Raw genomic sequence first — 25,465 nt, 5'->3', positions numbered from 1 at the left:
AGCTTCAAAGGAGTCTGTAGCTAAATAAAGTCTCCAAGAATGACCATAAGCTTCCAGCTATAAAATAAATAAGTCACAGGGATAAAAAGTTCAGCATAGGGAATATAGTCAATAATACGATGATAATGTTGTATAGTGTCAGATGGTGACTGCACTTACATGGTGAGCATTTCATAATGTATCGAATTGTCGAATCACTCTGTTGTACACCTGAAACTAATTCAACACTTGATGTCAACTAAACTTTAATTAAAAAAAAAAAAAAAAAGATGAGCACAGGTCAGTAGGAGGAATGTGAGCAGGAAGTATCTTTGGCAGAAGAGTTTGTGGGAGTAAAAGGCATAGCAGCCACTTCCTGGTATCACTGAGGCTGGGTGAAGTCAGTCTCCTCAAGGAGGTAGAGACCACTCCATGTGCACTTTGGGTGAAACGATTATGGTTGGATCACACTCAGTTCACACCCATCTCTTTATTTGGATAATGAAGGGGTTCCATTGATTAGTTGATCTCTAGGGATTCTTTGAACACTTAATTCTGTTTTTCTCTCTTAGTAGGTTGGAAATGAAGGTAATTAGATAATCCTAGATTTTTAACCAAAACATGGCTTTAGATCTGTACCAATTGCATAATAACACCTTTCCCCTTCTTAATTTTGCTTATTTAGTTGATCTCTTGGGTACTTAAGCTGTCTGTACAGTAAGCACGAGTTGTTGTTCACTGTTAGTAGCTTCAGTTACTCAAAGTAGAGTTTGGTTTATTTCAACCAGCCTACTTCAAGTCGGTATCAGTATATCAGTAAGTATTTGTCTTTCAGCCTTTCTTTGAAAAAGAGAGCCTGCCAGTAAGCAGAACTGATTTTTCAGATGATCATAAATTGATAGCCCAATTAATAGGAATGTTGGATACCATTTAAGGCTCCCACAGCACTTTATTTTTATTTTTTGTTCTAGTTTAAAGAGAGCATTCATTGGTAACTTACTTTTTTATACATATTATGTACACTAGATTTAATATTTCTATTTATATTGGTACAAAATTAGGATAAATTTAATGCAATTTGAATAAGCAGAGACTTCCAAGAGGTGTGTGAGCATGTCGTTGAATATTTTCTCTGTGTGTATGTGCGTGTATATGTGCGTGTTTAAGTAGGGTTCGCGCCCAGCATGGAGCCCAGTGTGGGGTTTGATCTCACTAAGGGAGAGAATACAGGATTTGCTTCGTTGAAGAAAAGGCATGTGGATATGTACTGTGTGATGTGCATGTATTGGTGTATGGATGGGGGTGTGGTCAAAGAGAAGGTGGAGGAAGGGTCCAGTAATTCAGCTTGGAGGTACTGAGGATTGGTGAGGGAAGTAGTAGTAGATTCTATACCCACATTTGCAGGATTTTATTTGTGAAATGGGGTTGGCTTAATGAATGAGTTATTAAAGAAATACTGATTGTTTTAGCCAAAGCAATGAAAATAAATTAATAAAAATACCTCACTTTGGGAGGCTGTCTTCAACTCTTTATAGATACCATATAACTTACTGAAGAATTAATTTTCAAAGAATCAGATTTAAACCTAAACTTCTTTTAGAACTCTCAGTTGATGTACCCTCCCAGTCAAATAACTGATAGAAACTAACTTACACATTGGAGGTAGCTGGCTTAATAATAATCATAAACATACACCAGAATCCTAGTGGTTCGGTCAAAGTCCCAGTCTTCAGACTTCACATTTAGTAGAGCCATAGACAGCTCTTACCCCAGTTAACTTGCCTTGTGGTTGTATGACACAGCTGGGTATCGTGGATGACAGAGTTTTAGCAGTGTGTGAACAAGAGGCAGACAGGGCAGGCAGAGGGGGAAGACTTAAACTCAACCCTATTGAAACCCCAACCCCCACCGGCATTTTGGCAATTCCATGAAGACCAGAATGTTACTAAGAACAGATTTTGGAGGTCATCTCAAATTTGGTCAGCTGCAGTTAAGCCCATGGCTGCTGGGGTAATGGAATGCAACCCTGTTTGTTTTGGGAAAATGATAAAGAGATTCCGTTACAGGTTTTCTGCCTTCTTTGAATGATGCTACCCCTAGAATAGAATTCTCCACATACCCAACCATGAGTGGACCTGAAATTCAGCAAGTATTCAATTAAATGATCCATTTACTGCAGCAGTACCTAATTTGGGAAACTGTTTTCCATTCAGGAAATTTTTTTTGTTTTTTTTTGTTTCTGGTTTTAGGATGAATTTACTTAAAATCAAATTGTGAATACTGTTGTCAAAATTATTTGATGAACTATTGAAGTGAGATAACTTTTCACAAACTGAACATATATAGCAGATAGGGTCTTTTAATTTGGAGTTATTTTCATTACTCAAAGATATTTAAATGAAAGCAAAAAGTGATGCATTTTATGTTTTCCTGTTACTTGTGGCTTAGGGACTTGACTTGTATTTTTAAAAAGAGCTATTTTTTATCATGTAGTTCTTAGCTTTTTCAAATCACAGAACTCTTAGAGAATCTAATAAAAGGTTTAGGCCCCTGTGAAAAGCACACATATGTATGTTGTATACATTTGCCTGCATTTGTAGGTAATTCATGAAGCACAAGTTAAGAAGATGTTGGTCAAATTAGCATTCAAAATCCGCCCCCCTCCTTCATCCTGGGGATCTTTACATTTATAGGTCTTATGATCATTTTATATCCCCTGAGAGGGCTGTTTCCCTGGTACCTAGAGATTAGCTTTGAACAAGTGGAAGGCAAATTCAATATAAAAATAGCCCAGGCTAACCTGGGGGCCAGCTAGAATGCCTGCTGTGTGGGAGGCTGCCATTTGGTTCTGTCTCCCTATAATCAGGACACTTCTGGATGGGCAGTGTCTGTGGCTTGGGCATTTCGGGCCAAGGTGAGAAAGCTGACTGGGCCGAGCCTCAGAGTGCCTAGGCTTACGATTTAATACCTGTTTGAATAGGATATTTCTGTTCTCAGAAGTGAACAATGTTGGCATCAACATTTAATGAGATTATGGCATAAGAAGGTGCTGAGTTTTAGCCACTTCTCAAGGAAGGTGTAGAGGAAGTGGAAGCCTCTCAGTATTTCACATACGATGGGTGGAAATGATGCAAATTGTTGTCTAATAGGAAGACAAAAGAAATGATCCTTTTGACCCTCACACCCACAGTCCAAAGCTCTTTTCCTTATTGGGAGTCTGCTCTGTGTTTCTAGTGCTTTCCTCAGATCCCATGCAGGTGTGTGATCTGCACATGTGACCACCAGTCCTTACTCTTGTGTGCCAAGACAGAGAGAAATGTTTGTTTATGCAAATGAAGCATTTCTGAGATTAGGGATAAAGTTTTTAGTACATCTCTAGCCAATATAATCATAACAACATGAGGCAAAAAAATGTTTGAGCTAGAAGTCAATCAGAGCAAACAACTGATCTCATCTGTTTGTACATTATCTATTCAATAGCCTGCACTACACTCAAAATAGACACTGAAATAGGTTAGCTGAAGTCTGAGTAGTAAATTAGTAGTGTATCTTTCTAGGAAAGTTAGAGACATAATAGCCAAATAAAATACCACCCTTTCCTACAAATATTCCTTGGTAGCATTATCTGACAGATTTCTGGACTGGACAGATATTCCTTCTTACTCAGGGTTTTCTGTTCTTCCTTGATTCCAGACATCCTGTTCATCAAGTAGTTTACAGGACATTTGAGGTCCCAAGGGTCCTTAGAAAACATCTAGCCTTACTTTTCCAGTGAGGAAACTAAGATGGTAAGTAACTCAAGCCTCCAATATTCTAATATTGCTGTACCATTATTTTATGGGGAGGACTCATTACATTGTCTCATATTGTCCTCTTGTCATGCCTTTCCATATGACATGTGGCATCATGACATAACATTCCTCTAGTCACAGACTGTCAAATGGGGTGTATGAAACCAAATACGGGTTTTTGTGGGAATGTTTGGCATCCATAGATGTAAAAGTGCACTCCTTCTCAGATGTTGGGATAGAAGTCGTAGTTAGAGTGGGGGGATCAGCCTGCTCTTTGTAAAAGGGTATTTTCATGCTGGAAGACATAATTATTTTGTACTGACAGGTTATTCTTAAGTAGCAGTTGACGTATAGATGGCTTCAAAGATACACCCTCAGTATACATTTAAAGTTCAGTGAGGACCTCAGGGAGGAAAAAGTGATATCTTTAAAATGTCATTAATTTTTTAAAATAATTCTTGTTTTGCAGTTTTATTGAGAGATCATTGTTATATGGCACTAAGTTTAAAGTGTACAATGTGATGATTTGACTTACCTATATTGTGAAATAATTGTCACAACAAGTTTAGTTAACATCCATCATCTTGTATAGCTAAAAGAGAAAACAGCAAACGTTTTTTCAAAAATACTTTTAAAGATAAACTTCAGCCCAGTTTTCTTTTCTGGATTCTTTCTTCTGTCTACTGGACTTTCCTGTTTAGAGAAGGCAACTTAAACTCATCATGCCCTTGAAGGTGCCCTGCCCTCTCTCATCTCTGGGTCTGTATACAGAATAATAAATACTAACATTTATTTAGTGCTTCCTATAAAGCTGGCACAGGTCCAAGTGCTTTACATGAATTAAAGTCCCAAGGGTTTTACTCCTAGGAGGTAGATACTATTTTGCTTCTCATTTTACAGATTGTGAAATGACCCAGAGGGTGAATAATTTGCCCAAGTGAAGTATAGTGGCCTCCCTCCAAAACCTCTGCTGCTGGTTTTTTGAAAATCATGGTGGGACGCCTGGGTGACACAGTTGGTTAAGTGACTGACCCTTCATTTTGGCTCAGGTCATGATCTTCGGTTTGTGAGTTTAGAGCCCTACATTGGGCTCTGTGCTAATGGTGCAGAGCCTGCTTGGGCTTCTGTCTCTTCTTCTCTCTCCCTTTCCCCTGTTTGCGTGCCCGCACACACTCTCTCTTACAATAAACATTAAAAAAAATTAAAACAAAGAAAACTGTGGTAAAATATACATACCAGAGCCTATGCTTCTTAACCACGACACTGTGCCCCCTTTCTGTGCACCCTGCTTCCCTTGCCTGAAGAGCCTTCTCCCCGTTCTTCTTCACCAGGTTAGGGCCTATCATCTTTGGTCTTTGGGTCACAGGTTACATTGTCCAGAAATCCTGCCTGGCTACCTTTTCCTTTTCTCTTCCATCTGGCACCAGGTTATTTCCTTTGTGCTCCCAGTGAACCCAGAGCCCACTGCAACCCTCCATTTATTATTCCAAAAATATTTATGATGTTTCCTCTGTAGCTGCCCCCTGTCTCCCTAAGATCTGGAGCCATTGTCCTTATGATCTCAGTACCCAGCAACACGTCCTGTAAATATTTATGGGATGGAGGGAAGGGGATGGCATGAAGTTTCTTCTTCAAAGTTGAAAAACAAAATAATTGACTCTGGTTATAAAACTGATTATAGAAGACAGTTTTGTATAAAGTAAGAAATAGAAAATGAACCCTGAAGAAACACAGGGAAATGATAATCAAGGTCAGGTTCCAGTTGCTTATATTTTCACTTTGCCAGTTTAGCTTGTTAAAAAACACAAACAAAAAAACCCAAAACACACAAAAATAAAAACACAACAGTCCCAGGCTGTGAATTGTGAATGAGAAAGGAAATGCTTTTGTTTTCTGCACTGTAAAAATAAAATTTCCATGACCTCATTGTGCGACAGTCCCTCTTTTGGGAGATAATATGTCTCCTGTTAAAATGCAGCATCTAATTTAGGGCTCAGTAGCTTGGGATGATTCAGAGGATATCACAGACACACGTCTACTCCACTGGGCTGTCTGGAGTATCCACTGGTTCTCTGTGGGGGTGGCCCTGCCAGAACTAATAAGAGCAGCAACATAGATTGATTACAAAATCCTAGAATGCTGTCTCTCTGTAATTGTCTAAATCATGCTTTTTGCTGTTTAATTTTCTTTCCTGATTTTTGTTGGATTTTGTCTTTGAAATTCTCTAGGGTTATGAGTTAATTGTCAATTGCTAAGACAAGAAGCCAATTTTCCTATTACAAAAAATAGCAAAGTCCCTTCCATTTTGAAGACATATCTCCAAAACTTAAAAAAATTCCAAGCATCTGGCAAATCCAACCTCATAAAATAGGGATTTAATTAGGAAGGATGGAGGGCTACATTTGTAGAACAGACCAATTTGATTATATTTTAACTATTAAATAGATTCATTTTCAGGGTGGTCATTCTTTATTGTAAGCATTTAATTGACATTAAATCATATTAAGAATTTAATTTTAGCTCCCTTTACAAATTGGCCAGTGCCCATTTACCTTTGGTAGACTAATGAGATTTCTACTCTGCCATGTTTTTTATTAATCCCCATTACTACTCTTGGAGGAAAAGTATGAGTGGGGCCAAATGGAATTCTTTCCCCTACTGAGTTCAGCAACGACTATTTCTGGAACTGTTTCAAAAGATTATGAATTCTATCATCAATTATTGTGTCCTCAGACACAAATTCAAACCAGGCAGCAGAACAGACCTTCCTACCTATTCTGATTGGCATCACACTGGCATCACAAGTCAGTAACAAACTGTTGCTTAATGTTCAGATTTCCTGCTGAGCTTTCTCTTGGTCCTCTTTCTCTAGTTTGCTCTCTCACAGCCTTTTCTGTCCACATCTGAAACCATTTGTGTCCTCCATTAACACAGACCTCATGTAGTATGACAGAGGTTCCAGACTCAGCAAAACCAACTGCTAAGTCCACTTCAGCCACTGCACAGAGAGGACCATGTCTAAGCAGAAAAGACTGCTGTGAAACAGGCTCTAGAAACTTCTCATCTGGGGTGAGGTCAGTTCTTAGCCTGGGATTGCTGTGTGGTGACACACAGGCTTTGCCTCCTCTCAGCTCAAGAGCACAGCCAGGTAACAATGAGGTCGCTTGTTCCTCTCAACACTTCTTTATCATCTCTGGTCACGGTTCAGGAATGCGGAGGTTAGGCTCCTAAGAAATGCAGTCAGTATCCTCACACCAAGTTATGGGTTTATGTTTTTCCTCTTAATGTGCTCATAGTCATTCAACTTATTTTTGTCTTCGCCCCAGTGATTGGTTACTTTTTTTTTTTTCTGTTGTTGCTGTAAACACTATACCTGGGAGTATTAGGTAAAAATAGTCAGACCTTTCCTAATAAACCAGTAACTTCTGTATCTTACAAAAATGTCACTTAGTTAAGTGATTCTGAGTCTAGGCTATAATTTGAGAGGGGACAGAGAAATAGGGAACTGGTGCTATCTATGTGCCCAGTGGGAAATAGTACTTTTGTTTTTCTTTTTGAAAGAATGAGTCTTTGAAAGGAACTATGGAATATTTCTGCTTATTTTCAGTACAGTATTACAGTTGTGAAAGCTTAAAGTAAAAAAAAATACTTTGCCATGAGAACGACTCTTCTTGTCTAATTAAAAATAAATTCCTACGCATTAGAGACTGTTAAAAACTGAGAACAAACTGAGGGTTGATGGGGGGTGGGAGGGAGGGCAGGGTGGGAGGGAGGGCAGGGTGGGTGATGGGTATTGAGGAGGGCACCTTTTGGGATGAGCACTGGGTGTTGTATGGAAACCAATTTGACAGTAAATTTCATATATTAAAAAATAAAAAATAAATAAATAAAATAAAATAAAATAAAAATAAATTCCTTCATGTTAGCCTTTACATTTTTTTTTAAGGTATTCCTATGTTATCTAATGCAAAGTGACAATAGAATACATATGTTTTCAGTGAGGGAAAATTGAGATCAACTATATATATATATATTTATATAAATATATATAAATAAATATATATATATATTTATATTATGTATGTAATTATATAATATGTAAATATATATGTATATTTTCTGTTCCCTATCTGTATAATTGATTCAAGGGGATAATGCAATCTTATGATTTACTCTCATATTGTAAAGTTTCCCCTTGTTCTATAACTGCAGACCACAGTTGGAAGAACATCAGATATAAAGCCTCACATAGTTTGATGTTTGATTTGTGACTGACTCTTAAAAATCATTCTTAATAAAATAAATATTTTTAATTAAATTAAAAGGCAATATATGGAAGAATGGAATGGAATGAGTTGAGACATCTTATTTTTGTCGTGTTTTGAGTTCTGATGGTCTTCTCAGAAGCGTGGCTACTGCATCTTTCTCACTCTGTGGTCCAGTTTCATCTGGAAGCATTTCACTCGAGCGTACTGATTTTTGTCGTAGTAGATTCTTTGTCCATAAAAGACAAAGAGGTTGCTGAAATTCTTCCAGGAGCCTAAGTATATAAAGATGGCACAAAGAACCATGCTCACTTTTCATGATAAAGATTTGGTCAAATTTGGGCCTAAATTAGCAAACTTGTGCTTAAGTATCACATCAATGGCTCTAAAATATGAGCCACAATTGATTCTCTGTTTGCAATGATTTCATCTTTGTTCTTGATGTCTACTTATCTCAAATGAGACCATTTTCATAAAGGAGCAAGGTAACAGATAATTAGGAAGAAGTGACTGTTTAAAATATTTTTATAGAATGAAATATGTAATTTATCTTTGGCCCATGTGACTCTGAAACTGTAAATACTTTTTCTTTTTTACATCTTTAATGAACTCCACTTCTTCCTATTAAATGTGATCTTCAGACCTTATTGCAGTTTCTTCCAGAAGGGTACCACACATTCAGACCGCTTTTATAGAAAGCCCTTTAATGACATGTCATTATCATAGGGAGATTAAACCTGTCTTTGGATAACTGAGACCATTTAGTGGAGCTAAATCATGGTAAAAGCTACATTATAGGGAAATTAAAGATGAATACAGTTATGTGCTGGGTATCATAATCAGGGTAAGCTTAAAAACTGAGATCTGAAGAATCTTTGCTGGCTAAAAAAGGGAGAAAACTGTCAGAAATTTCAAACCATTAAGCAGGATACAGTGGACAGTTGTCTTCCTCATACTAATTCACACTGGTGTGGAACAGCTTTCCAGGATTAGTGATTGGTTATACCCTCCACCATCTATAACTATGTGGACTGAGACAACAGTAAAGTAATGGAATCCAGTGCCTCAGTTCAAGGGCAGGAATTTCCTCCCTTCTTTCTGCAGGTCAGTTTCCTAAGAATCTTCATAATCAATATGGTAAGTGAAGCCCAGAGGCTGGGGAGGTTTATTTGCCAGCTGAGCTTCTCAAGAAGATTATACCTCCGGGTGGATAGATGAATCTGACCCAAAGGGAAGGAGGTCAGGGAGTTTGCATAAGGGGACCATAAGTAAGTAGTTTTTTCAGAAAAATTGTAAAGCAACATGGAGAAAGCATAGGCCTACTAAGGCAGCTGCTGAGTCAGCAGCGTTATGGGAAGCATAATGTGAATGTGAGATTGAATAATGGCTTGTTTCCAAAAAATAACCATGGAGTCCTTAAGAAAGACATGTCATTAGGGTGGTTATCATAGAATAGAAAGTACTGGAATAAAGGCAGTCATTTGGCAGAAAGATTAGAGGGAAGTGAAGTGTTTGAAAGAAGAGGCAGAGAAATGGGAAGAGGTACCACTGAGTTCACAATGGTAAAAGCAACTGATTTTAGGATAAGACAATGAAAGAATCACAGTTATTAAAACCAAATGCAGCACTTGTCAGCTTTATGCAGATATTTCATCTAAGACAATGAATAAAAGACACTTTAAAATTCATGTGGGGATGAATCAGATCCTGTAACATGTTAAGACAAGTTCGATAGAACACTCCATTTTATGAGCATATATGAATATAAACTAGCATTTACAGAGATAACTTCATATAGCTTTAGGTTCATAGAAACTTTTTTATTATATATATTTTGAGATGGGGAAGAAAGGTGTTTGTTTTGTATTGGTTTTGTCTTTTAGAAGTTTTGGTGATAATCGGTAGTCCTAGTGAATTTTATAGGTAGAAATAACTAAGAGTAAGAATCTTGTTGAATGGAAAGCTTAGGGATGGGATCGTACAATAAGAAAAAGATATACATGAAAACAGAATAAATGCTGGACAGCCATTACTGTTGTTGGGATATACCAGTGGCTTCTGAAGTTGCTATAAAGAATAGCATGAAAAATAATGTAATAAAGAGATTGGATATAAATTTTATGCAGTTTGACTTGTTCCATTTACGCTGGTTGTGCATGAGTAGGATGACTATATATTTTACTGTCCATGTGGGACAGTTTGAAAGCAAAAGCAGGTGCTCTATAATCATGCCTGGCCAACAGGTATAAACTGGGATTTTTCTGAGCAAACCAGTACATATGGTCACCCTAAGCCTGAATCCAAATAATACAAAATGTATCCCATGTTTTCTAAAATGAATATCATTCCTGGACAGCATTTGAGCAGTTTCTTTGTGTTTCCAATATACACCAGAAATATCAGTTAAATTAGTATGTGTCTCAACCATTACGGTTCATGTATTGATCACAAAAGAATTGGGGCATTTTGGCCACAAGTCACTGCTAATTTAACTTTCAGCCTCACCAATACTGAAATAATCAACTATGTTAGGTTTGAAAGGAGCAAATCTGGTGAAAGGTGAGACTGCTGGAACCAGACTGCATGGATGAGGAGCCTGGCTCTTCTACTGACTGTGGGACCTTGGCAACTTATCTCGCCTTGCAGGGCCTCAGTTTCCTCACTGAGGATAGTTGTAGCATCTATTTCACGGACCTCTCGTGAGGTAAAGATATCAATGTAAGTAAAGACCTTAGAACATCAACTGCCACATAGTAAGATCTGTATAAGAATTAACAACTTCTCCCCTCATGAAACACCATTCATGTTTTGCACAGTCCTTTGATCATCACTTCCTCCTCCCCTTCCCTTTCCCCTCGCCCTGTTCCACCTTTTTATTTTTAAGAATCAAAATGTTTATTTGCAAATGAAGGATTGAAGTCAGTCTTATACAACCATACTTGAAATATATTAGTTAATGTTACAGTATATCTTTTTCCCTTCTAGGTTACCCTGTTAGAAAAATCGAAATGTAATAAATGAAATAAAACACCATTTTTTACTATTTGTTCAGGACTCACAGCAGTCTGACCAAGCCTACACTTGTGGCTAACATAGAAACATCCCACTGAACTAGACACAAGACTTGTAAGAAATTCAGCTTTCTCAAATCAAAAGAACAGATATCTGAGCAACCATTATGATTGTCAAAATAATTTGATGAAAATGTTCTAGAATTAGATTATAGTTATGGTTGTACAACTTGTTAAATTTACTAAAAATATTGAATTGTACATTTAAAATGTGTGAATTTTATGATGTACAAATTATACTATGATAAGGTTAACTTCACAGATATAAATGTAAATATGTAAATATATATATAAAATACCTTCTGGGGACACAGGCCCAATGCCTGTATTCCATATAATATCACAGACACGGGGTCATAGTCTTAACCTCCTCATCTTATCTGGAACATTTTGGCCTTGACTGTGACACTGAAGTTTGCTTGGGGCTGTTGAAATTATTCCTTTTGTTTAGAGATTCTACTGAAAAGAACTTTTCACCTATTTTTTCTTTCTCCTTGATTTATTATTCTAGCACAGTGGAAATACCCCATTGTAACTAACTTTTATTTTCTCCTGTTTTTCCTTTTTTTTTTAATTGAAAAATCATTGACAAACAATATGTATTGGTTTCAGGTGTACAACCGAGTGATGTGACATTTATATACATAAGAAATGTTCACCATGATAAGTCTAGTTATTATCTGTCACCATACAAAGTTGTTACAGTATTATTGGCTGTATTCCCTATGTTGTACATTACATCCCTGTGTCTTAATTTATTTTATAATTGGAAGACTGTACCTCTTAATTCCCTTTACCTCCATTCCTTGCCCCTCTGGCAATCACTAGGTAGTTCTCTGTATCTATGAGTCTGTTTCTGTTTTGTTTTTGCTTTTGTTTGTTTTATTGTTTCATTTTTTATATTCCACATATAAGTGAAATCATATGGTTTTTGTTTTCCTCTGACATTTCATTTAGGATCATCTCCTCTAGGACCATCCATGTTGTCACAGATATGTTGAAAACCTGAGTAATGAAAATAACTCTTACAGAAATATCTAGTGTTAAAATATACTTTCTGACCCTTTATAGAGAATATTTCCTGTTTAATAGTTATCAGAAATGGAAAATAGCAGTAGTTTTGGGGCGCTTGGAAAGTGATTAGTGGAGTGAGCCATTCTGTAACATGGTAAAGTTTGGAAAACAGGAGAAAGCCCTGTTATGTATTCTGTGGAGATACATGGAGAAGATGGGGGACCAGAGCAGGATTGAAAGACAGGAAGGGAAACACATGGAGCAGAACCTAAAGAAGTCAAACGTCTCTAGAGGGAGGCATCAGAAGCAGATGTAATGAGAGCAGAAACTTGGCCAGCATTGCATATTAGGAGTTGGGATTTGAGTTAGGAATCATAGGGACATATTGGTGATTAATACACAGCTTGGATTTACAACTATCTTTTTTTTAAAATTTTTTAATATTTATTTTTTGAGAGAGAGAGAGATAGAGCATGAGTGGGGGAGGGGCAGAGAGAGAGGGAGACACAGAATCTGAAGCAAGCCCCAGGCTCTGAGCTGTCAGCACAGAGTCCGACGCAGGGCTCGAACCCACAAACTGTGGGATCATGACCTGAGCTGAAGTCGGATCCTTAGCCGACTGAGCCACCCAGGTGTCCCAGATCTACAACTGTCTTGATATTACCCTAGGGAAGGAAAATTCTTACAGATTTGGTAAAAGATCATTTAAGTAGTGGTTGGTGTTCTACCTGTTTATCCCATTGAATTAAAAATTAAGCAATTACAGAGGGGTGCCTGGATGGCTATATGTCATTGCATTGTAGGTTTGCTAGGAATACTGTTAGAAGATTCAAAGTAAGAAATTTCCTGTGTCAGACTTACTGTAATTGTATCAGATGAGAAATGGGAATGGGGTGGAATGCTTAAGATCCATACATCCTAAGTAAGTTTGCTCTGTTCTCCTTTGATATAGGGCATAGAGTTGGCTCTAGATAGTCTGTTGCTTGCTTGCTTGCTTGCTTGCTTGCTTTTTAATATTATACCAGGAGGCAAGAAGGGAGAGAAGGGGAAATACAAATTATCTAGTTTTTCTCCTAGTTGGCTGGTCTAGTTAAAGATTTATAGGTAGACAGACCTGAAAATGAGATTTTATGGTATTTATGACTTTTTATTTTGCCGTGTATCTGTCCACTGATTGTCTTAGATAAACAAGAGTTGTGGTCTTTAATCAGAGAAGATCAAAGGCAAAATAGGAAATAATAATTTATTTGTAAGAGTCAGGTAAGGCATAAGACTGCTTTAGATTTGTTCTAAAAAAATGTGGAAATTGGGTTTTTACTAAAGTTTTTTTTAATCATACTTCACATGTGACACTGTATAATGTAAGTTTGAATAAAACTTAGCAAGCATGGAGTGGGCTTTTTCTTTTCAGTGCTTACTCTCTTTTCTTCTCATCTTTATGCCACCATAAAGGCATCTTTATGCCTTATATATAATTTGAAAGGAGGCAAAGTCAGATATCTTAGCAGATGTGGATTTAGTTCTTACTCTAATGCTTTTAGACACAATTACTTAAGTAAGTTTCACAAAGTTTTATTAAAGATTTGGTTGGCAAATTTGGAAAAAGTTAGATTTTTCAAAAAAGAAAAGCTTAGCAATGCACAAGGAAATTCTAATTCTCATTTAGAACATCCTGGTAGTGATCAGTAAAAGCCCCACTTCGGATGGTCTCTATCGATTTATACCTTTTTGGTACTATATATAAAGTTGTGATAACTATCCTCATTTCTGTGATTCTCTAATTTATTATTAAAATGTTGCTAGCTTTTACCAAGTCATCCTGTATGATTGATTAACTAAAATATATACAAATATTAAATATAATATATATAAAAGTAGATATAATTAATATATAAAATATACAAGTATGTATTCATTTATATAAATATTTAAAATACATAAAGTAAATATATGTATGTATACATATATATAAATAAGTACAATATTAAAAATATCTAAATAGATGCATATTCAGAGCTTGAACTCTACAACGAGATTAAGAATTTTAAGTAACTCAGAGATGTTAATGGAACATCAGTCTTAAATGAGTGAAGGAACTGAAATTTACAATTCATCAATGACAGGAAATAAACGTGGAAATTACAAGAGCAAAAATGAAAAGTAAAAAATAGGTAACATTTGCACATGTTCACAGATTCTTAGCTATTTGACCTTGAAAAAAAATTAAAGCTAATACAGAGAGAGACTAGGATTTCACATTCAAGTGTAGAATTCCTCCGCTAAACAATAACCTGACTTTAAATCTCATGCACAAGTTGCTGCTCCCCATGGATTTTAAAGTCAGAATGTCCTGCAGTCAAACTTTTGGTCACAGGTGGTTGATTCTTTTTTCAAAAAGAGATTAATTAAGATTGTAATCAGAACTTTGTTTGGTTCAACAAGAAGTTATGCTAATTGTTGGTTCTTTTCTGGGAGAGAGACATCAGGAATTTTAGGGGTGTAAGAGGAACTTAGTATCAAAAGATTTGCAGAAGGAATTTACACAGAGGATTCACTATGCTAAAAAATGATGTGAATATTCTCTGCAATGGAATTATATCATAACTATGTGTGCCCATGCAAGTTCAAACAGACAAAACTTTTGTGGAGAACTACAGCTTTTCCCCCCCTTACAAATGTTCAGCATCTGTAAAATTTGGATAGCCATAAATTTGCAGATGTGATTGTTTTCATCCTCCAAGTAAAATTTTTAACATTTTTTATACTGTGATTAAAAGTAAAAATAATAAATTTCATAAGAGAACTATCAGAGGCAAGATCTTATCCTAAAAATAAGACTGTAATGTCCACCCCACCAAGAGATTCTTAGGTCCAGGTCAGAAACAAACTCAGAATTCAGCAAGCACATAGTAAAATTATGTAGTATATTGATCATACAGTAAAATACTGAAAGTTAAATGCACAACTTCTGTGGAATTGTTTTAGAAAAGAATTTTTAAAACTAGTAAAAAGTTGATCTTTTACTGACATTTCTATTGTTTTAATAACATTCAAAACACTTTCTAAGGTCACTGTCAGTTCCTTAGCAGTGTGAACGATTCCCAACTAGAAAAAGGGATTACTTTATTAAAGCAATAATTAGAGTTGATTTCAAATTTGTTATTATCCAAAACTGACCTGCATTTACTTTAAGAGTTTCAGTAGAACTTTCCCTTTAAAACTGCTCTCACCATTACTATTTGCTTTACATTCTAATCTTTAATTTATATGAAGGGATTTGTTACAGTTAGTCTGGGTCAGTGACCGAGTGCCTTCAAAGGGATACAACACCAAAATGGGCCTTGTTCTTACCTGGATTCATTTCATGTTACTGATTTGACCTGGCAATTAAATGCATAAGTATGATATATCCATTTTAGGGGTCCTTAGGATATGGGAATATGCGTTCATGAGATTATACTTATGTTTCTGTCTACATCAACCTTATTTTTCCCAGGTTAGACTGCAGACTTTAAAATGCATGGATACATGTACAAAAGAGTGCATACACTGTACAGTTTTATTCATATACTGTACAAAAATAGCCAAAACTAATTTATGGTATCAGAGGTCAAGATAGTGGTGTCCCTAGGGGTGGCAGCGAGGGCAGTTGGGGTGTGGAAGGGATGTGGTGCCATGGTTGAGTATCTCATTAAAGGCTCAGCTTCCTCGTTTGTAGGAAGGTGTTTGATAATATGCGTAGAGTTCTTGACACATCCTGTGCCGTATAATAAGAGTTTAATAAGCAACAGGTACTATCAACAGCCAGTGATCTCCTGGCAGTCCCATAGGTTTCTCAAATTCAGAATGTCTATTTGACTTTGTCATCTTCCTTCACCATCATCTACCCACCTCCTGGTACCATGGGAATCATTCTCCTTTCCCCCTGCTCCCCATCAATCACAAGGTCCATTGATTAGCTCTCCAGAGTGTGTCAGTTTCTTCCCCAAGGCATGTTCAAGCCATCAGTCTTTCTCACTTGTCTTATTTCAAATGTCTCCCCCCCAAACAAAACAAAACAAAATAAAACAAAACAAATGTCTCCCAGGTGCTCCCTCTGCCTCCAAAAAACTCCTTATAATGTAGACAGAATGATTTTTCTAAAATGGAGTTCAGTCATGCCACATATGCACCTTACTTGAAATTCCAAAAGGTTTCCCCATTTCCCTGAGGATAAAATCCCACTGCTTAATATACAAGCTCTCTTGTAAGGCCCCATGGCCTGATTTGCTTCTCCTTCCCTCTCTAGCTTCAGCTCTCGCTATTCCCTCTTTATAATCTATACTGTAAAAGGGTTTAGATTCACTCAGTTTCTTTTCAACATGCTACACCATCCTCTTTTTTTTTTTTTTTTTTTTTTTGAGAGAGAGAGAGAGAGGGTGCATGCGAGCGTGGGAAGGGCAGAGGGAGAGGGAGAATCTTAAGCAGGCTCCATGCTCAGTGCAAAGCTCCATCCCAGGACTGTAATATTGTGACCTGAGCCAAAATCAAGAGCCACTTTAACCTACTGAGTCACCTAGGCACCCATATACCATCCTCTTTCAATTCATAGGTTGTTAGAAATAGTAACATTTCTAATAGTAATATTTATTTAATAGTGATATTTCTGTTAGAAACAGCCCTCGTCTCTGTGCCTCTCCCTGCCTTCCCCACTGTGAAGGGCTGAACTGTGTTCCCGCAAATTCATATGTTGAGGTCCTAACACCCAGTACCTCAGAATGTGACTGTATTTGGAGATAGGGCTTTTAAAGAGGTAATTGAATTAAAATAGGATTATTCCAGTGGACCCTTACCCAGTCTGACTAATCTTACAAGAAGAGGAAATTAGGACACATAGTGGCACAGAGGGAAGACCACATGAAGACACAGTGAGAAGATGGCCATCTTCAAGCCAAGGAGAGAGGCCTCGGGAGAAATCAACCTGCTGACACTTTGATATTAGTCTTCTAGCCTCTCAAACTGTGAGAAAATACATTTCTATGTGAAAGCCACCCACCCTGTGGAACACTGTTATGACAGCCCTAGCAAAGTAACGTATCTGTAGTGAATCCACTCCCATTCTTCAGGACTAAGCTTCGAAGCCACTTCATCTCAGACGTTGCCTGGGTTAGACTGGCTGCCCTTCCATGAGACACATCACATCAGGGGTGCATTGGACACTCACTGTGGGCCAGGCCCTGTTCACAGTGCTGTACCTGGTGCCACGCATTTAATTCTCAGAACTACTTTAAGAGGGAGGTAGTTTTGTCATCCTACATTTACTGATGAGAAAACTGGGGAGGAGAGGAGCTATCAGCCATACACTCATGTACAAAAGACCCAGTCTCTTTTCTTCAGTTCTTGTCAAGGTAGAATATTCTTTTTAAAAAAATTTTTTTTTAAGTTTATTTTTGAGACAGAGAGAGACAGAGCATGAACGGGGGAGGGGCAGAGAGAGGGGGAGACACAGAATCAGAAGCAGGCTCCAGGCTCTGAGCCATCAGCCCAGAGCCCGACGCGGGGCTCGAACTCACGGACCGCGAGATCGTGACCTGAGCCGAAGTCAGACGCTCAACCGACTGAGCCACCCAGGCGCCCCCAAGGTAGAATATTCTTAACGCAAGTGTTCGAGTTTAACCCCAGTTTAGCTTTATTTACCTTGTCATAGCGTTCGTCTAACATATTGCAAATACTTGTTTCATTTTCTTCTTTGCTAGTCTCTAAGTTCCAGGAGCACAACTCTGCCTGGACTTTTTCCTGCCAATCTGCTGGCCAGTGTCCAGCTCAGCGTGTGGCCTCCTGATATCTGTGGGATGCTCCCAGCTCCGAGACTGAGGCGAGTGGGCTGCTAGAGAGGTCCTGCGTGGCCTGAAGATAGGGAAGGAGAATGGCAGCGGTGCTCTTTTAGGAGGGAGAGAGGGTGAAGAGGCAGGGGTGTGGCTGAGAGGACTCAAGTGGGCATGGCGTCTCGTAACTTCTCCCTCTTCTTTCGCTATGGTGCTTGCAGTTCTGGCTCTTGGGGTCAGGGAAGGAAAGTATGAAAGCAGGCAATTGTCAAGAAATATTACATATCCATTCTGTATCCCTACATCTGGTTGACTCTCCTTTGGCTGTTTGTTCTTTTGAAACTTTAAAGAAAGTTTTCTTCAGAAATTTAGGATATGGGTGATAAAATCTAATTGTACACAATTTGATTTGGAAAATCCATGGAAAGCGTCCACATAAACATAAAAGAGTGAGACTGAATAGCTGCAGTGAAATGAAAGGCAGAAAGCTCTGTTACTGAATGATTTGATGTTAGAAAAAAAAAATACTGCAGATTGGCGTGTTTTCTAGGATTTCACAAGCACTTCCTGTAATTCAGGGTCTGTTAACATTGGCAAATGGGCCTGTGTCCAGATCTGGGACCCCGGTAAGAGCTGAGCCAGGTTAGTTCAAAATTGAACTTTCAAGGTCTGAGAAACTGTGTGTGTGTGTGTGTGTGTGTGTGTGTGTGTGTGTGTGTGTGTTTTGGTTTTTTGGGGGGTTTTGGGGGTGAATTTTTTTAAGTGTTTAGTGTTGCCAATTAACAGGGATAGATAAGAAAAGAGTCTGCCCTCAGAGGGTTTTCAGTCTAGTGAAAGAGGCAGATGTGAGAGCAAATAAACTTAGTGGAGGAGAAAGGGGCTGGGGTAGAATATGGTCAGGACCTGGGGCACAAAGGAGGCAGCAACCATTCCTACCTGGGGAAATAGAAGAGCTTTGCGGAGGCGGTGGCCTTTTGCAGCTGAGTGCTTGAGAGAAACACGTGAAACAAATACAGTTCCACTTAGAGGTAAAGCTCATCATTTCGCACAGTTTTGGGGGCACATATAAAACTTCTCTCAGAAAAAGATCATTATCAAAAGTGACTTTCTAAAAGTTGATACTGCTGGAATCCAAGTATACCTACTTTCTAACACTAGAGTTTATTTTTATTGTATTCTTGGTGTGACTTCATTTTATTTATTTACTTCAATTCAGTAATTCAGTTCAACATTTATTGAACACTTACTTTGTGACCTATCTGAGGGGGTACTCAGGCTCCACACTGACTTCCCCTTAGATTTACATAGGCAATTCACATAACCCTTTTACCCTCAGGTTTTCTATTCCTTACAAACAAGGAGAATAACACATAATGCTATAAATGTACTTTATGGGTAGATTGTCAAAATTTAATTAGAGAAATGGGAACCTGTAGCATGGTGTTTGGCCCAATCTGGGAACTCAGTAAATATTTGTGTTCTCCCCTTTCCCTTTCCATAAGTCAAATAACATCATCCAGTGATTACATGTTCCTTGCAGGTCTTCTCTTCAAAGAGAACACCCGAGCAAGTGTGATTGTTCTTGTCATATGGATGGGTTTACAGGGAGGTTGTGTAGGTAGATGTAGCATCGTTTTCTCATTCTAAGATAAGGGGATTGTTAAGTTTTGTGTTTAGAGCTGAATTGGTGTCTTTCCAGAAACCAGGCATCTGTGCCTGACACAGCTCTACCCTTGCTTACCTGTCAATGTAACACCTTCTCACAGGCTCTTACTGTGCTGCTTGCAGATGCACTGGTAGGCTTGGGAGTGTGCTACTGTATTATTAGAGAGGCTTTTCATCCCGGCAAGTTGACCTGCTGGCCAAGAAGCTCACAGAGCCATGTTACTGTTTCCTCATGCTATATTTTTCCTGATTCGGCATATTATACCTATAGAGACCCCCCCCCCCCACTCCCCGCAGAAAAATCATTCCCAGGAGTAGAAAACTTGTAGAAATACAAATTCCTGCCATGTGAAAGCAGGGGTAGTAAACTGGCACAGTGGGAGATTACTCATCAGTTTGTACAGCAGCAGAGGCTAGCTGTCTATTCCTGTACCTCGAACATCATTGGAAGCCTAGCTGTGTAATTCTGGGAAAATTACTTAACTTTTCTGTGCCTCATACGACATCAGAAGCCTAGCTGTGCAATCTTGGGCCAATTACTTAACCTCTTTGTGCCTCTTACAGAGTCAGAAGCCTTGCTATACAATTCCTCCTCTGTAAAATGATGTTAGTAATAGTACAATCTCATAGGGTAGTACCAAGGATGAGATTAGTTAGTGTATGTGAAGCGCTTAGAATGCTAATTGGCACCTAGTAAACATCTAAAATGTTTTAACTATTGCTATCATTATTTTAAGTCCAGCATGGCATCTTGATTGTACATGTCTCCCTATGAAAGTCTAGACTAGAAAGTTTGGCTTCCTAATAGAAGAAACATCAACACAAGAGAAAAATAAAAGTAGTTTCATTTATTAATGGCCACTAATGATCAAAACTAAAGACATAATCTAGTAGGTATGGCATATAACTCACATAACTTGTAAATGGAAAATTGTGCGTAAATTTGTTGTTCTTCCCTTGTTGATATATCGATATTATAGTGTATATGTTATAAAATATAAACAATAAAAGCTTTGCTCATAGGCTGCATTGTTTGTTTCTTGTAGAAGAATTACCAAAGTCTATTGTTTACAACCGAAGCCTACCTAAGAGCTGTGGAAAATGGGCAATAAAATCAAGCTTTAGTGGAAGTACAACATAAAAGCAACAATCATCCTGTGACTTAATGCCCTCACTACGTAGTTGAACTAATAGTCATTGGCACATAACTGCTAATAGTCAAAGCTGGCTGTTCACAGCTTACTGTAAACAAGAACTATTTGCTGTCCTGGGTTTAGAGCACATTTCCTCTGACAATCATTTTGCTTCTTTTGTTCTCAGTATTCATTTGGGACCATTTGTGTTGTCAAGGAAGCTCTAGTTTCACTTCCAGACTTTTATTCCAAAGAGATGAGTTGGTATCTTTGATATGTATTAAAACTCATTTTAAAGCTTGCTTGTAATTAAGGGTATTAGCTAATTAATAATTTTGCACCGATTATGCAGGTACTATTACTTTAGTAATATACATTCACCTTTCATTTCCCTCTCCTGCTATACCTGTTACTGTGAGGTGTCTTTTGGGTTTTTTACCCTTACTGGCAGAAGGACTGAATTGAAGATAAAAATCTGTCAGCATTTGCCAGCCGAAAGAAGCTGAAGTTATGACACTGGTGAGGCTGGTTTTCTTTTGCTCATGAATAAATCACTGCCATATGGAAAGTGCAATAAAATCATGAGTCAGTATTCAAAATGTTACTGTTAATAGAAGGACCATTGCAAGACAGAAAAGACAGAAGCAGTAAGTTTTGAGCAATAGCTAGTATTTCCTTTGATCTCTTTGTCCCAGAGATTAAACTTGAAGTTTGTCTAGAAATGGCACTAGAATCATTCTTTTATTTCAGCAAAAACAGTTAAAATTGGGTTGTTCAACCAAAATTGTACCAATTTCATCTCACAGTGAGGTCTTGTTTAATTAATTATAATATGGTAATTTGGCTGCCTCTCTCTGGCTCCTCCCACCCTTCTGATCCTCCTTAATCCTACTCATCTTTTCTTACTTTCATGTCGCTTACTATCTTCTTAACTACTACGTAACTTACTTATTTCTTGTCTTTATCATTTTTTATCTGCATTACTAGAGTTAAACTCTCTGAGGGTGAAGGTCTTGTTCACTAATGAATGTCAAGAATCATGTCTGAGAATCATGCGTGGCATATAGTGAAGTACTCAGTAAATATTTGTTTGATGAATGAAAATTGTGCCTAAGTCTTCTCTTTGCATGAAGTCATTTTTACTGGATGTTAAAAGGAACTGTGTTATATACTACACTGTATATTGGAAGACTCATGGGAATTATTTTCATTAAGATTTCCATGCTTCCTCGTAGTGTACTTTGTACAAAAAAAATCTTGAGGAGGCAATAATAAAATTCTGCTTAAAGTTATCTTTAATGGCTTCCCATTGTTTATGGATAAGGACTGAAACCCTTCCCGTGCCAGAAGGTTCACATCTCCTGGCCATATCCACCTTTCCAGCTCCATCTGTGCTCGTGCCATTTCTTCAAGCTGCTCAGATGCCCCACACTCCCCCCTGCCGCATTTGTCCTGCCTGTACTGTTCTCCTGGCCATCAACCTCACCACCCTGTGCACTAGTTGGATCCTACTCACGTGGCCAATCCCGGCTCAGGCAGCTTTTCCTCAGGGAAACCTTCACTTGCAATGACGTTTATCACCCTTTTTTAATTGCAGCCGTATGATTGGTCTCCCTTTCAGAGAGCAGTCTTGAAGAGGGCTGAGAATGTCTGTCTTTGCTGCTCATTGTATCTCTTGTCTTCACCACAGGGCCTACCTGGTAGATTCTTAAGGACATTTGTTGAATGAAGGAATAGTTTCTTCTACGTCAGCACTAGACCAATCTGAATGAAGCGTGCCTTTGTTAGCTGAGATTCTACTTAGGCCCAAGGATGAATTTACTCTCCACTTCCTTCTCCTTAGCCTCTCTCTCTCCCTCCCTGCCATCCCTGCCCCCACTGTGTAAAGCTGACTGAAAAATTGCCTTAATCAGTTATACTGCCATTATTACCACTTAATAGAACTAGAACAAGAAAATGTGGAAGTCAGATAAGTCGGTATTTCTGAAGAAAGGCACTTTATAAATAAAAGGCTTATGTTGTTTTGTGTTTATGGGTCGTATGTAGCCTAATTGGACAAGACAGGTACCCTTGATACTAAGATAGAAACCTCTGTGATAGAGCAATTACCTACAAAGATGAAGTCCATTACTAAACTACTACAATCTGGCATTGTTGCCACTACGGGAAGATTTCTCATTTGCAAAAGACAAATGTTGATGTATAAAAAATAGTCGGAATGGTGACTGGCTTTACCTCGATGTTCAATAGGATCAATAACATTGGTTTCTGTCAGCATTTTTCTTCTTAAAATACCCATCGTGTAGCAATCTAAATGGGCATTTATGGATTTAATCCATTTTGTTTTACTATTTGTTGGAAGTTCTATGAAATGAACTGCATGGTGTGTGTGTATTGAGGAGTGGTTAATGGGGAGTCACTTAGCTAAGAGTGATTCTAACTGTTGGCCGGGATCCGAATCTCACCATGACTTTATATTTTCTGCTTTTGGAGTGTGCAGAAACTTACCTGACTGAGAGTGTGGGGGATAAAGGTAAACAGGAAGTGAAGCTGTTCTTAGTCAGAAGGTAAAATTCTGCATTAGTTTACATACACATGATATAAATAAGCCCACTATGAAATTTTTTTTAAACAGGAGAAAAATCTAATTTCATTCATATCAGGAGTCCACACAGACACAAAGTTCCCACTGTGGATGTTTTAGAGTGATGTTTGACCATTTCAGTAAATCTTTAAGTGAAAAAGAAAAATTTAGTGAAACTAGTGAAACTTGAAAAGTTTATTTGTGATATGAGGATAAGAAGTGTAAGTTGTAAGATAGCCATCTGCCTGTGAAAAACATTTTTATATTAGCAAATTTGGGTATTCAGGTAGATCTCCAGAATATACCTGAAGAAGAGTCTACTATATAATCTACTATCTTAATCACCCATTGCTTTAGCAACTGAAAAGGAAAACAAGTAAAGCTAATACTGATTCTTAGTCATAAAGTGAGTTTGACTCCGTGCAATAGCGATGTTTACATCTGTGCTAAGGGAAAATTGAAAGTAACTTCGAGACTTCCACTGTGTTCTCTTCGCACACAGATAGGATAAAGCACCATTAATCTTTGCCATCAGATTGTTCCTAATCACCACAGGAATAGCTCGAGACAATAAACTGTGTCTTAATAGAGAGGCCTGAGCGCTGAGTTCACAAGAGGATGTCTCCTTTCCCTGCTATAATCAAGGGGTTCCTAGCCAGGGACTAAGCTGGCCTTGGCGTTTTGCAGTAGCCTGTTCATCTTCAGAAGCTTCAAGGCTCTACCTTCTGAGGTTGCAGTGTGCTCTCTGACCAACTGGGTATGAACGATACACTAGCCCACTGAACAAGCTGAGACCCTTAGATCCTGTTTCCAAGCCTGCCTTGGAATTCAAATCAATCATAACTTCTTGTAAGGTCACTCTGCATGCTTTGCCATTAGTTTTTCTATATTATCAACAAGGGTATTTAAGATGTCACTTTAGTAGAATTGCTATGCCTAATCAATTCAAGTCTGCAAGTAATTATTTGACTAACTACATGTTATAGCCCAACCTAGTTGCTAAAAAATGGTAGCATTAGAGATTGTATTGGGGTGCCTGGGTGGCTCACTGGGTTAAACGTTCACCTTCAGCTCAGATCATGATCTCACGATCTGTGAGTATGAGCCCTGTGTCAGGCTCTATGATGATAGTTCAGAGCCTGGAGCCTGCTTCAGACGCTGTTTCTCTCTCTCTCTCTCTCTCTCTCTCTCTCTGCCCCTCCCCCACTCACACTCTGTCACTGTCTCTCTCTCTCAAAAATAAATAAACATTAAAAAAATAAAAAATAGAAAGAAATTGTAGGCACTATAGGGCACCTGGATGGCTCAGTGGTTAGGCATCTGACTCGATTTCGGCTAATCTCATGTTGTGAGATTGAGCCCACTTCTAGCCCTGAGCTGGGTGTGGAGCCTGCTTAAGATTCTCTCTCTCCGTCTCCCTCTCCTTCTGCCCCTCCCCTGCTCTCTCTCCCTCTCTCTCTCTCAAAAAAAAAAAAAAAAAAAAAAAAAAAAATTGTAGGCACTTGCTGTGTACCAGCCATTTTATTGCATCATCTTAGCCAGTGTAACAATGTATTTAACCAGGAGGGTCTGTACTATTGAGTTTAAATCAAATGACCAGTGTAAATGTAAGTCTTTATCTCCAACAGAAGACTTATAGTGACATAAGAAAAAATACGGGGCGCCTGGGTGGCTCAGTCGGTTAAGTGGCCGACTTCAGCTCAGGTCATGATCTCACGATCCGTGAGTTCGAGCCCCGCGTTGGGCTCTGTGCTGACCGCTCAGAGCCTGGAGCCTGTTTCGGATTCTGTGTCTCCCTCTCTCTCTGCCCCTCCCCCGTTCATGCTCTGTCTCTCTCTGTCTCAAACATAAACGTTAAAAAAATTTTTTTAGAAAAAATATGACACAACGGTAGTACTGCTGTAGACAGTAGCAGTCAGATACGAGATGTCATCAGCTAGTACTAGATTTGGTTTCTCTTGTTTTGTGGAGGATTTCTGTGTTTGTGTTTGTGAACAGTGTTGGTCTGTTGGTGTCAGATCTTGTCATGTCTTTGTATGGGTTTCCTATCAGGAGAATTCTGATTTCTTACAAGGGATTGAGAGGAGTTCCCTGTACCTCCCATTTCCGGTGCAGGTTTGGTATTTTTTCATTTTTAAATGATTTTGTGAGGCCGTCTA

At 38.2% G+C, this 25,465-nt stretch overlaps 1 protein-coding gene across 7 annotated transcripts in view; it reads left to right on the top strand.

Moving 5' to 3' along the window:
* Positions 1 to 25,465, top strand: part of ARHGAP28 (Rho GTPase activating protein 28) — a 203,899-nt gene that overhangs the window by 15,056 nt on the left and 163,378 nt on the right. The window contains exon 2 of one of the 7 annotated variants that reach the window (XM_042962830.1): positions 3,673 to 3,767. The exons of the other annotated variants lie outside the window; for them this stretch is intronic. The gene's annotated coding sequence lies outside the window, so the exon portion shown is untranslated. The remainder of the gene's footprint in view (positions 1 to 3,672; positions 3,768 to 25,465) is intronic. 7 annotated transcript variants of the gene reach the window in all.

The sequence above is a fragment of the Panthera tigris genome, chromosome D3 (genome assembly GCF_018350195.1).
Source record: "Panthera tigris isolate Pti1 chromosome D3, P.tigris_Pti1_mat1.1, whole genome shotgun sequence".
Taxonomy (NCBI): Eukaryota; Metazoa; Chordata; class Mammalia; order Carnivora; family Felidae; genus Panthera; species Panthera tigris.
The sequence above is the reverse complement of the archived record's forward strand: the minus strand, read 5'-3'. Positions and strand labels throughout refer to the sequence as shown.